Source organism: Adiantum capillus-veneris, chromosome 16, assembly GCF_014529385.1.
Source record: "Adiantum capillus-veneris isolate H3 chromosome 16, ASM1452938v2, whole genome shotgun sequence".
In the NCBI taxonomy this organism is placed as follows: Eukaryota; Viridiplantae; Streptophyta; class Polypodiopsida; order Polypodiales; family Pteridaceae; genus Adiantum; species Adiantum capillus-veneris.
In genome coordinates, this window is record NC_140946.1 from 157,738,776 (window position 1) to 157,748,046 (window position 9,271).

Here is a 9,271-nt window from a genome sequence, read left to right on the forward strand (position 1 = left end):
CATCGCTATACGCGTCGCTGTGAAACTAGTCCCTATTAGCGACGCGCATAGCGACGCATATAGCGACGTGCATAGCAGAAAATGTTTTTCTTGGGTAGAGGGCAGGTAGCCTGGCTTGTGCCCAGTTAAAAGATGGACACAGCCACAGCCAGACTTCTTGCCCTCTGCCCAAGAAAGCGAGCGGCACCAAAATATCAACCATGCTCCCGCGCGCAGAAATTTTAGGCAGAGTTCCCTTTGTTTTTACATAAACTTTTCAAAAAAAACATATCATGTATACGCCTCCTACATGCTATCCATGTAGGATCTCACATGAGATTTAAGGCCAATGAAAGACAACCGTACCAATTGAAAAGCATAGCCATAACTTAAAAGCATAACCATAACGAACCATAACCATAACTTAAAATCATAACCATAACGAACCATAACCATAACTTAAAACCATAATTGGCTATAACCACTTTGATCAAAACCATAATGCACATAACCATAACCATAAACAAAATTAACAATAACCATAAGCATAACCAGAAAGAGAAACAATAACTGTCTATACAATGACAATGACAATAATCATAACCATAAGGGAAACAATAACTGTCTGAACACTAACTGTTTGTACAAAAAAGAGACACAGAAGCGTGTCTGTGTCTCACAAAGCATATAGAAAAATTTGGTCCACGAATGACTAGGCGTCGCAACCTGCACATAGGACAACTCACAAAATTAGTATTGATATTACTTCACATATACTGACTTAATTAAATCAACTCACACATATTAACGTCTCACCTCAAGCGATCAGCGAGACTGTAAGGCCTCCCAGTCTACAGGCTCTCCTGAAGCTTCAAGATCATTCAGTACTTCATAGATACCTCTGCGATATCCATCTGACTCCTCCTCGCGTGATGGAGCTCGATGCATCGCAAGATTTTGCGTTTATACAAAAATCAAAGTAATAAGAATACATGATTCATCGCGTTTTAAAAAACGCCATAGTTAAGATTGGATTAGAAACTCACAAACTCATAGCGAAAGGTGTCGAAGCCTCCGCTGCCAAGATGAGATGTCCCCCTAGTCATCTGTCGTACCTGCGCGGCCTCACGCTGCTGTCTGAACTGCGTGGCCGCTGTCCGCTCATCCTCCCTGATCTGCAGCCACGTCTCGTGTGGGATGCCCGAAGGCTTCGGCGAGCCGGTCTTGAAAGCCTTCCGAGCTGCATCTCGTCGATGTTTGATGGTGTCCCGTGCAACACCCTTGATCCACCGCGCCGAAAAAACGGAAGAACCCGGAGCAGGCTGGTACTCTCTCAAGACGGTCTCCACTATGTAAGTGACTTTTTCCTTGTCTTGCTGATCCCAAGACGTCAGAATGCTGGTTGAAAACTGCAGCTCCACGAGTTGGCGAATCCGCTGTCGCATCTCAGTCCCGACTCTATCCATGTCAATAGAACCATCTCCCCGTACAGTATAGAGCTTGGAGGCACTAGGATCATGTGCCCCCCAAGGTGTCCGAGGTGTGCCAAGAGGTGTGTCGAGAGGTGTGCCTGGGTAAGACGGGGGTCGTGAGCGAGGAGGGGTCGAAGCATCTGTGGACCCTCCTCCACAGCAACCACCACCTCCACTAGAAGATCGCCGAGATCGGCGAGTGCGCCTGTGCTGCGGAGATGAGGACGTACCCGCCTCTGCCCCACCCCTACGTGTCGAAGCGGCCGTGATGGGAGAAGAAGGCGTCGTACCCATAGGCGTCCTGAACCCCGTAGGCGTCCCCCCCCTAGGCGTCGGTCCCTTGGGTGTGAAGCTCGGAGGCGTAGTACTCGTGCCTCTGGCTACCGAGTACTGAGAAGCCTCTGCCATCTAAGCAGGCATCATCCGTGTAACGAAGCCCATGAATGCATCTGCACTCATGGAAGCGGGATCTCTAATCTCGTCTGCCATACTAAAGTCCTGCACAAAGAAAGTAAAATAAAGCATCAGAACACAGTTGTTTAAATTAACTTTAAGCTTAATTTTAAATCAAATTCTTCACACAAACACTTACAGACCTAGGCCTCGACGAGGGAGGCATCATCAATAAGATCTTGCACCGTATCATCGTCTATCTCTAATTGCAAACATAACTCTGACCCAACTCGTTCTGGAAGATTGTCTTCATCCATTGCATCTTCATCTACAAGTGTCAATTCTGGCTCGTCTGCATCATCCCTCGTATATATGTCAGCTTCCTCTGCCATACCTTCGTCCATCTCATCTAATGTCACAGTAGTATGGACGTCGTGTGATTGACTTTCCTCCAAGAGATCTTGCCCTTCAAATACTTGTTTATTTCTTGGAGCAACCTGAACCACAAACCACCATTGTCGCTCTCGAGGGTCCGGTACAAAGACCACTTGCTCGCAATGTTTGGGGAGAGCAAATGTGTCGCTCGCATCTGTCCAACTCTTTGTAGAATCTATTTGCACAAGCTTGTTTCCATCTCTGCGTACCGTTGCATTGCGACCAGAAGTAATCACGTTGAACCACTTCACATCCAACAAAAAAATCTCAAACCGCCTGAAGCTTACTTTCAGGATATTTGACACCAGACCACAGTAATCCAGGTTGCTAGTGCTCTCATTCGTGTCTCTAGCACTGGCCCTGCTCTTTTGCATGAAACTAACCATTACCCCACTGTCAAACGTGTTTCTTCTGCTGTCAATTTTTTGTGTTCTGAAATGCTTTCCATGCGACCAAAGTGCCATGTATGTATGATACTTCCAGTCACATACAATAGCTAGCTCTTCCTCTTCTAGAGATATGGGTTCTCCGATCTGTCGAGCTACTCTCACTATCTTGTCCAACCATGCCATTGTAGGGAATTCAGGTAGAGGAGCGAGATAGTCTGGCAAGGGTAAGCCTCTAGTCGTTCGACTTCGCCTGAAATCCTATCGCTCTAGATTGCATCTCTCTTTCTCTTCTTCGTACCTTTCAAGCCATTTTTGCATCGGCGCTGAATTTAGTATACAGAACTTCATGATCTTTTCTCGCATGGCCAGGTTCATTTTCTTCGGCACCCCTTGCCCTTGTGGCTCCTCTCCCACCAGTCTTGCATCCTCCTCATCGCTCCACAGTCGAGGCATTTCTGGGTCAGAAACGGATAGAAATTCGGTCGTGAACACAAGAGACTCTTGCAACAGCTATCCTTCTGCCATGCTCCCCTCTGGACGAGCTTTTTGGCAAACAATACCCTTAAGTGTTTTCATGAACCGCTCTAGAAAGAACATCCAACGGCTGTGGACTGTACCTGCCACTGCAACCTCATCTACTACATGGACGAGCAAGTGCATTTGGATAGTTAGGGAGCTCGTGGGTAGATACTTCTCAATCATGCAAACTGCCTCAATGGAGTTAGCCTTTGCGACTACAATAGATTCCTCCCGTATCTCCTTGGAAGAGATCCACCGCATAAGCTTTGAAATCTTGTATATGCAGGTCCGCACTTCCTCCGTTACACACCCCTTGATCGCAATTGGAAGAATGAATTGCAAGAACTTATGCCAGTCGTGCGATTTCAACCCTGACAGTTGATCGTCACGGGTGAATGCTGTCTTGAGACATCGCATATATCCTATTGGCGTCCTGAACTCTGAAATCACCCTTTTCACTTGTCGCTCTTCGTTTTTTAGCAATTCCCATGGAGCTCTTGGAAGTTTTGTTTGACCAGCTGCATTGGTGAAAGGCCACAGCTCTGGCATCTTTCCAACCGAATGCAAATCATCTCGTGAAGCTCGATTGTCTTTCATTCCCATGATTGTCTTCTAGAGGAGCTCTCCCACATTCTTGAATATATGCATTGCATCCAGCCAATGGTTAATTAGTAGATCACCCCAGTACGGAAACGTATGGAGAATGGACAAACGTTTCATTCCTGGAACAGGTTGCCCCTCATGTTGCTCCCATCGGCGACGCCACTCTTGTACATTCATAGGACGACATTCGACCCGACCAAGCTGGCCTTTGCTCAAGTGATGGCCATCTGGAAGATAACGTTGGTGGCCTTGATAAATTGTCTTTCGAAGAGAGGTAGAATAGCGCACATCCAAAGACTGCCCGCAAATTGGACATGCATTGTATCCCAAAGTTGTTAGTCCTGCATATATCAAAGCATGAATCAGGCCAAGGTAAAGGGCTTGCGAATAGCGAGAATTTTGTAAATCAATAACCATTATCAGAAGCTTCTCCGTATCCTGGCCAATCATGCATAGTCCACATAAGAAGTCCATGGATCCTTGCATGCTGTTGTCCTATTGGTTCAACCACATCTGCTATGTCGATCCCATGCCATAACTCCTGGAGCTCGTCAACTAGTGGAGCTAGATAAACATCCATGTTTTTTGCCTTGAACTTACCAGGTACAATCAAGCTTAAAATCAAATGACCCTTCTTGATAGCAAGCCACGGCGGGAGGTTGTAATTGATAAGGCACACAGGCCAAGTGCTCCATGATGAGCTTCTCAAGCCAAATGGATTGACTCCATCCATTGCCATGCCCAAACGCAAATTGCGTCGTTCACTCTTAAAATGTGTCCAGGTATCTTCAATGTGCCTCCAAGCCTCGAATCAGCGGGAACCCTAAATGTCGGAAAGTGATCGAAAAACGACCGGGCGGTTGGCCAATAGTCAATGGCCGATGGTTAGAAGTCAATGGCCGGTGGCCCGTGGCCGAATTCAAAAGCGGACTTGTCTTCTCAAGGGCGGCCACACATGGGCGGATTGGAGGGTCCGTTTTGGACTTATTCTACACAAGGGTGGCTACACATGGCTGCCTCTCATGAGAGAGAGCAGCCCTTTTGGCCTATAAAAGGAGGCCATTTCTACACACATTATATAATGTGAAGTTGATGCAACAAGGTGGGTGTGAGGTGGTGAGAGTGAAGCAAGGCGGGAGCTCCAAAAGGTTATAATCCCTTTGTAACCTACTTCTTGTTTTGAAGTACTAAATCCATTGACTGATTTTCCGTGGATGTAGCCCACATTGGGTGAACCACGTATATCGTGTGTACTCTCTCTCTCTCTCTCTCTCTCTCTCTACTCTATCATCTCTTGTGTGTGTGAATTATCTCTCTCCATGAAGTAATCTACTCAATTATCTACTTTGCTACGCCCTGTTTCCTAACATGTTGCATGTGGCCTTTTGTGTAGTGGGTTGTATAAGCTCACTTTGTATGACAAATGTGGACAAAATTTAACACCATTTTAGATGAAATGGGAAAATCCCACAACTTTGGGACTAATTTCAACACCTATGGATTCCTATTTCCCATTAAATTTGGGATTGTGACAAAGAGATAGATTCTCAAGAAAATGGTGGTGTTGAGAAACACCTTTTAAAATCTTTATTTTTATGTGTTTCAAAACACTTCATAAAAGAGGTAGATTCTCAAGAAAATGGTGGTGTTGAGAAACACCTTTTAAATTTTTTATTTTTATGTGGGTGTTTCAAAACACTTCATAAAAGAGATAGATTCTCAAGAAAATGGTGGTGTTGAGAAACACCTTTTAGAATTTTTTTATTTTATGTGGGCGTTTAAAAATACTTCATAAAATCATACATAAGCTGGGGAAATAAAACAATGAGCAAGATATGAAATGCTATTCAGTTTCACCTATTAAGCTAGCCTGTTCCTTCTCCACAAAATTTGATGGGATCTTGATTGTTTCCGCAATTCTTCCACCCCTTGGAGTCCATGACCATACAATTGTATCAACACACTCCCTGCTCTTTGGGTCAGCAAGATTGCAGCACCAACTCTTTTTCCAACAATCCTCATACTGTTCTTGGATTGTGGGATTTCTTTTTCGATGTTTTGGTGCCCAATATTGAATCAAAACTTTCTTGTAGTTAGGAGATGATTTTTCTACATCAATGTTTGACTCTGCCACTCCTAGCCATATCGGATATTAAGGATTTGCGGGTCTCACAAGAACAAGATCCCCTTTTCTTACATCAATTTGAGGCCTAAAGGCCTCCTGTGGCCTTGCACTTTGAGGACCCGTGGCCTGTGCGTACCGTTGCATTGCGACCAGAAGTAATCACCTTGAACCACTTCACATCCAACAAAAAAATCTCAAACCGCCTGAAGCTTACTTTCAGGATATTTGACACCAGACCACAGTAATCCAGGTTGCTAGTGCTCTCATTCGTGTCTCTAGCACTGGCCCTGCTCTTTTGCATGAAACTAACCATTACCCCACTGTCAAACGTGTTTCTTCTGCTGTCAATTTTTTGTGTTCTGAAATGCTTTCCATGCGACCACAGTGCCATGTATGTATGATACTTCCAGTCACATACAATAGCTAGCTCTTCCTCTTCTAGAGATATGGGTTCTCCGATCTGTCGAGCTGCTCTCACTATCTTGTCCAACCATGCCATTGTAGGGAATTCAGGTAGAGGAGCGAGATAGTCTGGCAAGGGTAAGCCTCTAGTCGTTCGACTTCGCCTGAAATCCTATCGCTCTAGATTGCATCTCTCTTTCTCTTCTTCGTACCTTTCAAGCCATTTTTGCATCGGCGCTGAATTTAGTATACAGAACTTCATGATCTTTTCTCGCATGGCCAGGTTCATTTTCTTCGGCACCCCTTGCCCTTGCGGCTCCTCTCCCACCAGTCTTGCATCCTCCTCATCGCTCCACAGTCGAGGCATTTCTGGGTCAGAAACGGATAGAAATTCGGTCGTGAACACAAGAGACTCTTGCAACAGCTATCCTTCTGCCATGCTCCCCTCTGGACGAGCTTTTTGGCAAACAATACCCTTAAGTGTTTTCATGAACCGCTCTAGAAAGAACATCCAACGGCTGTGGACTGTACCTGCCACTGCAACCTCATCTACTACATGGACGAGCAAGTGCATTTGGATAGTTAGGGAGCTCGTGGGTAGATACTTCTCAATCATGCAAACTGCCTCAATGGAGTTAGCCTTTGCGACTACAATAGATTCCTCCCGTATCTCCTTGGAAGAGATCCACCGCATAAGCTCTGAAATCTTGTATATGCAGGTCCGCACTTCCTCCGTTACACACCCCTTGATCGCAATTGGAAGAATGAATTGCAAGAACTTATGCCAGTCGTGCGATTTCAACCCTGACAGTTGATCGTCACGGGTGAATGCTGTCTTGAGACATCGCATATATCCTATTGGCGTCCTGAACTCTGAAATCACCCTTTTCACTTGTCGCTCTTTGTTTTTTAGCAATTCCCATGGCGCTCTTGGAAGTTTTGTTTGACCAGCTGCATTGGTGAAAGGCCACAGCTCTGGCATCTTTCCAACCGAATGCAAATCATCTCGTGAAGCTCGATTGTCTTTCATTCCCATGATTGTCTTCTAGAGGAGCTCTCCCACATTCTTGAATATATGCATTGCATCCAGCCAATGGTTAATTAGTAGATCACCCCAGTACGGAAACGTATGGAGAATAGACAAACGTTTCATTCCTGGAATAGGTTGCCCCTCATGTTGCTCCCATCGGCGACGCCACTCTTGTACATGCATAGGACGACATTCGACCCGACCAAGCTGGCCTTTGCTCAAGTGATGGCCATCTGGAAGATAACGTTGGTGGCCTTGATAAATTGTCTTTCGAAGAGAGGTAGAATAGCGCACATCCAAAGACTGCCCGCAAATTGGACATGCATTGTATCCCAAAGTTGTTAGTCCTTCATATATCAAAGCATGAATCAGGCCAAGGCAAAGGGCTTGCGAATAGCGAGAATTTTGTAAATCAATAACCATTACCAGAAGCTTCTCCGTATCCTGGCCAATCATGCATAGTCCACATAAGAAGTCCATGGATCCTTGCATGCTGTTGTCCTACTGGTTCAACCACATCTGCTATGTCGATCCCATGCCATAACTCCTGGAGCTCGTCAACTAGTGGAGCTAGATAAACATCCATGTTTTTTGCCTTGAACTTACCAGGTACAATCAAGCTTAAAATCAAATGACCCTTCTTGATAGCAAGCCACGGCGGGAGGTTGTAATTGATAAGGCACACAGGCCAAGTGCTCCATGATGAGCTTCTCATGCCAAATGGATTGACTCCCTCCATTGCCATGCCCAAACGCAAATTGCGTCGTTCACTCTTAAAATGTGTCCAGGTATCTTCAATGTGCCTCCAAGCCTTCGAATCAGCGGGCACCCTAAATGTTGCGTGAGTGGATCTATTCGTACAATTCCATCGCATCAAGTTTGCAATGGAACCACAACGAAACATGATTTTTATCCTAGGAATAATAGGGAAATGCCGCAACACTTTAGCTGGCACTATCTCGCCAACTACATCTTGTTTGTAGCGCATTGCTCCACACTTAGGACACGACAGACAATCTGCGAATTCATTGCGAAAAAGAATGCAATCATTTGGACATGCATGAATCTTGTTGTAGTCCAAGCCAACTGAGGTCAGAAGTTGCTTTGCGTCTGGCCTACAGGGGGCCATTTCATTGCCTGCCGGGAGAAGTTTCTCCCGTAATAACTTGTTCAAGCCACATTAAATTAAAAAGCTCGAGCACATCACCGTTGCAATCGGAAAATCTCTTTTGTAAATTACGTACCTAAACAAAGCAGTGACGCTTGCATCTAACCACCCGTACACTGAGTGAAGATTCAAAAATGCTAGACAAGTACGAAGCACATATATTTTGGCGCCTTCATAGATTGGTTGACGTGCCAACTTCCTCAACATGTCTTCAGGAGACAGGCGCACGGTTTCTGGTGCTGCTTTGTTTGCGTTCTCCTCGCTTGTCTAGAAGAAGGCATCCAACATCTCCTCCATGCCGTCGTCTTCTGTCTGTAAGCCCTTTTCTGCTTCCATCCGTGGCTCTATATTGGTCGGACCTTTACGCATAATCTTTTTTCTCTCTCTCTCTCTCTCTCTCTCTCAGATGTAGGTGCTATGTCGCGGAAATCAATGCCCGTTCCGTAGGAGTCGTATCGCAGATTCTCTACGGTTTCTCTATCAAACTCTCCATACTTGTGCACATGCTCATTACATATCCTACGCTTGAGCAGGATTTGATACTTGCAGAGCGTCCACGAGCATGAAATCTTTTCCTCCATGTTAGTTGATGACGTTGCCATCTACAATGATTATGAATGTTGTTTTAATATATATATATATATATATACTCCTCACAATGTAAACTACCTCGCATTCTCTAGTCTTGCCCAATCTCCGTACACCTCGGTCCAGAGGTGTACGGAGATCAGGACCACCGGGTCACAATCTCGTCTT

General features: G+C 45.3%; 1 pseudogene; it reads right to left on the reverse strand.

The window, feature by feature from the left end:
- Positions 1 to 1,369: 1,369 nt before the first annotated feature.
- On the reverse strand, positions 1,370 to 8,851 carry LOC147440132 (uncharacterized; annotated as a pseudogene).
- Positions 8,852 to 9,271: the final 420 nt, after the last annotated feature.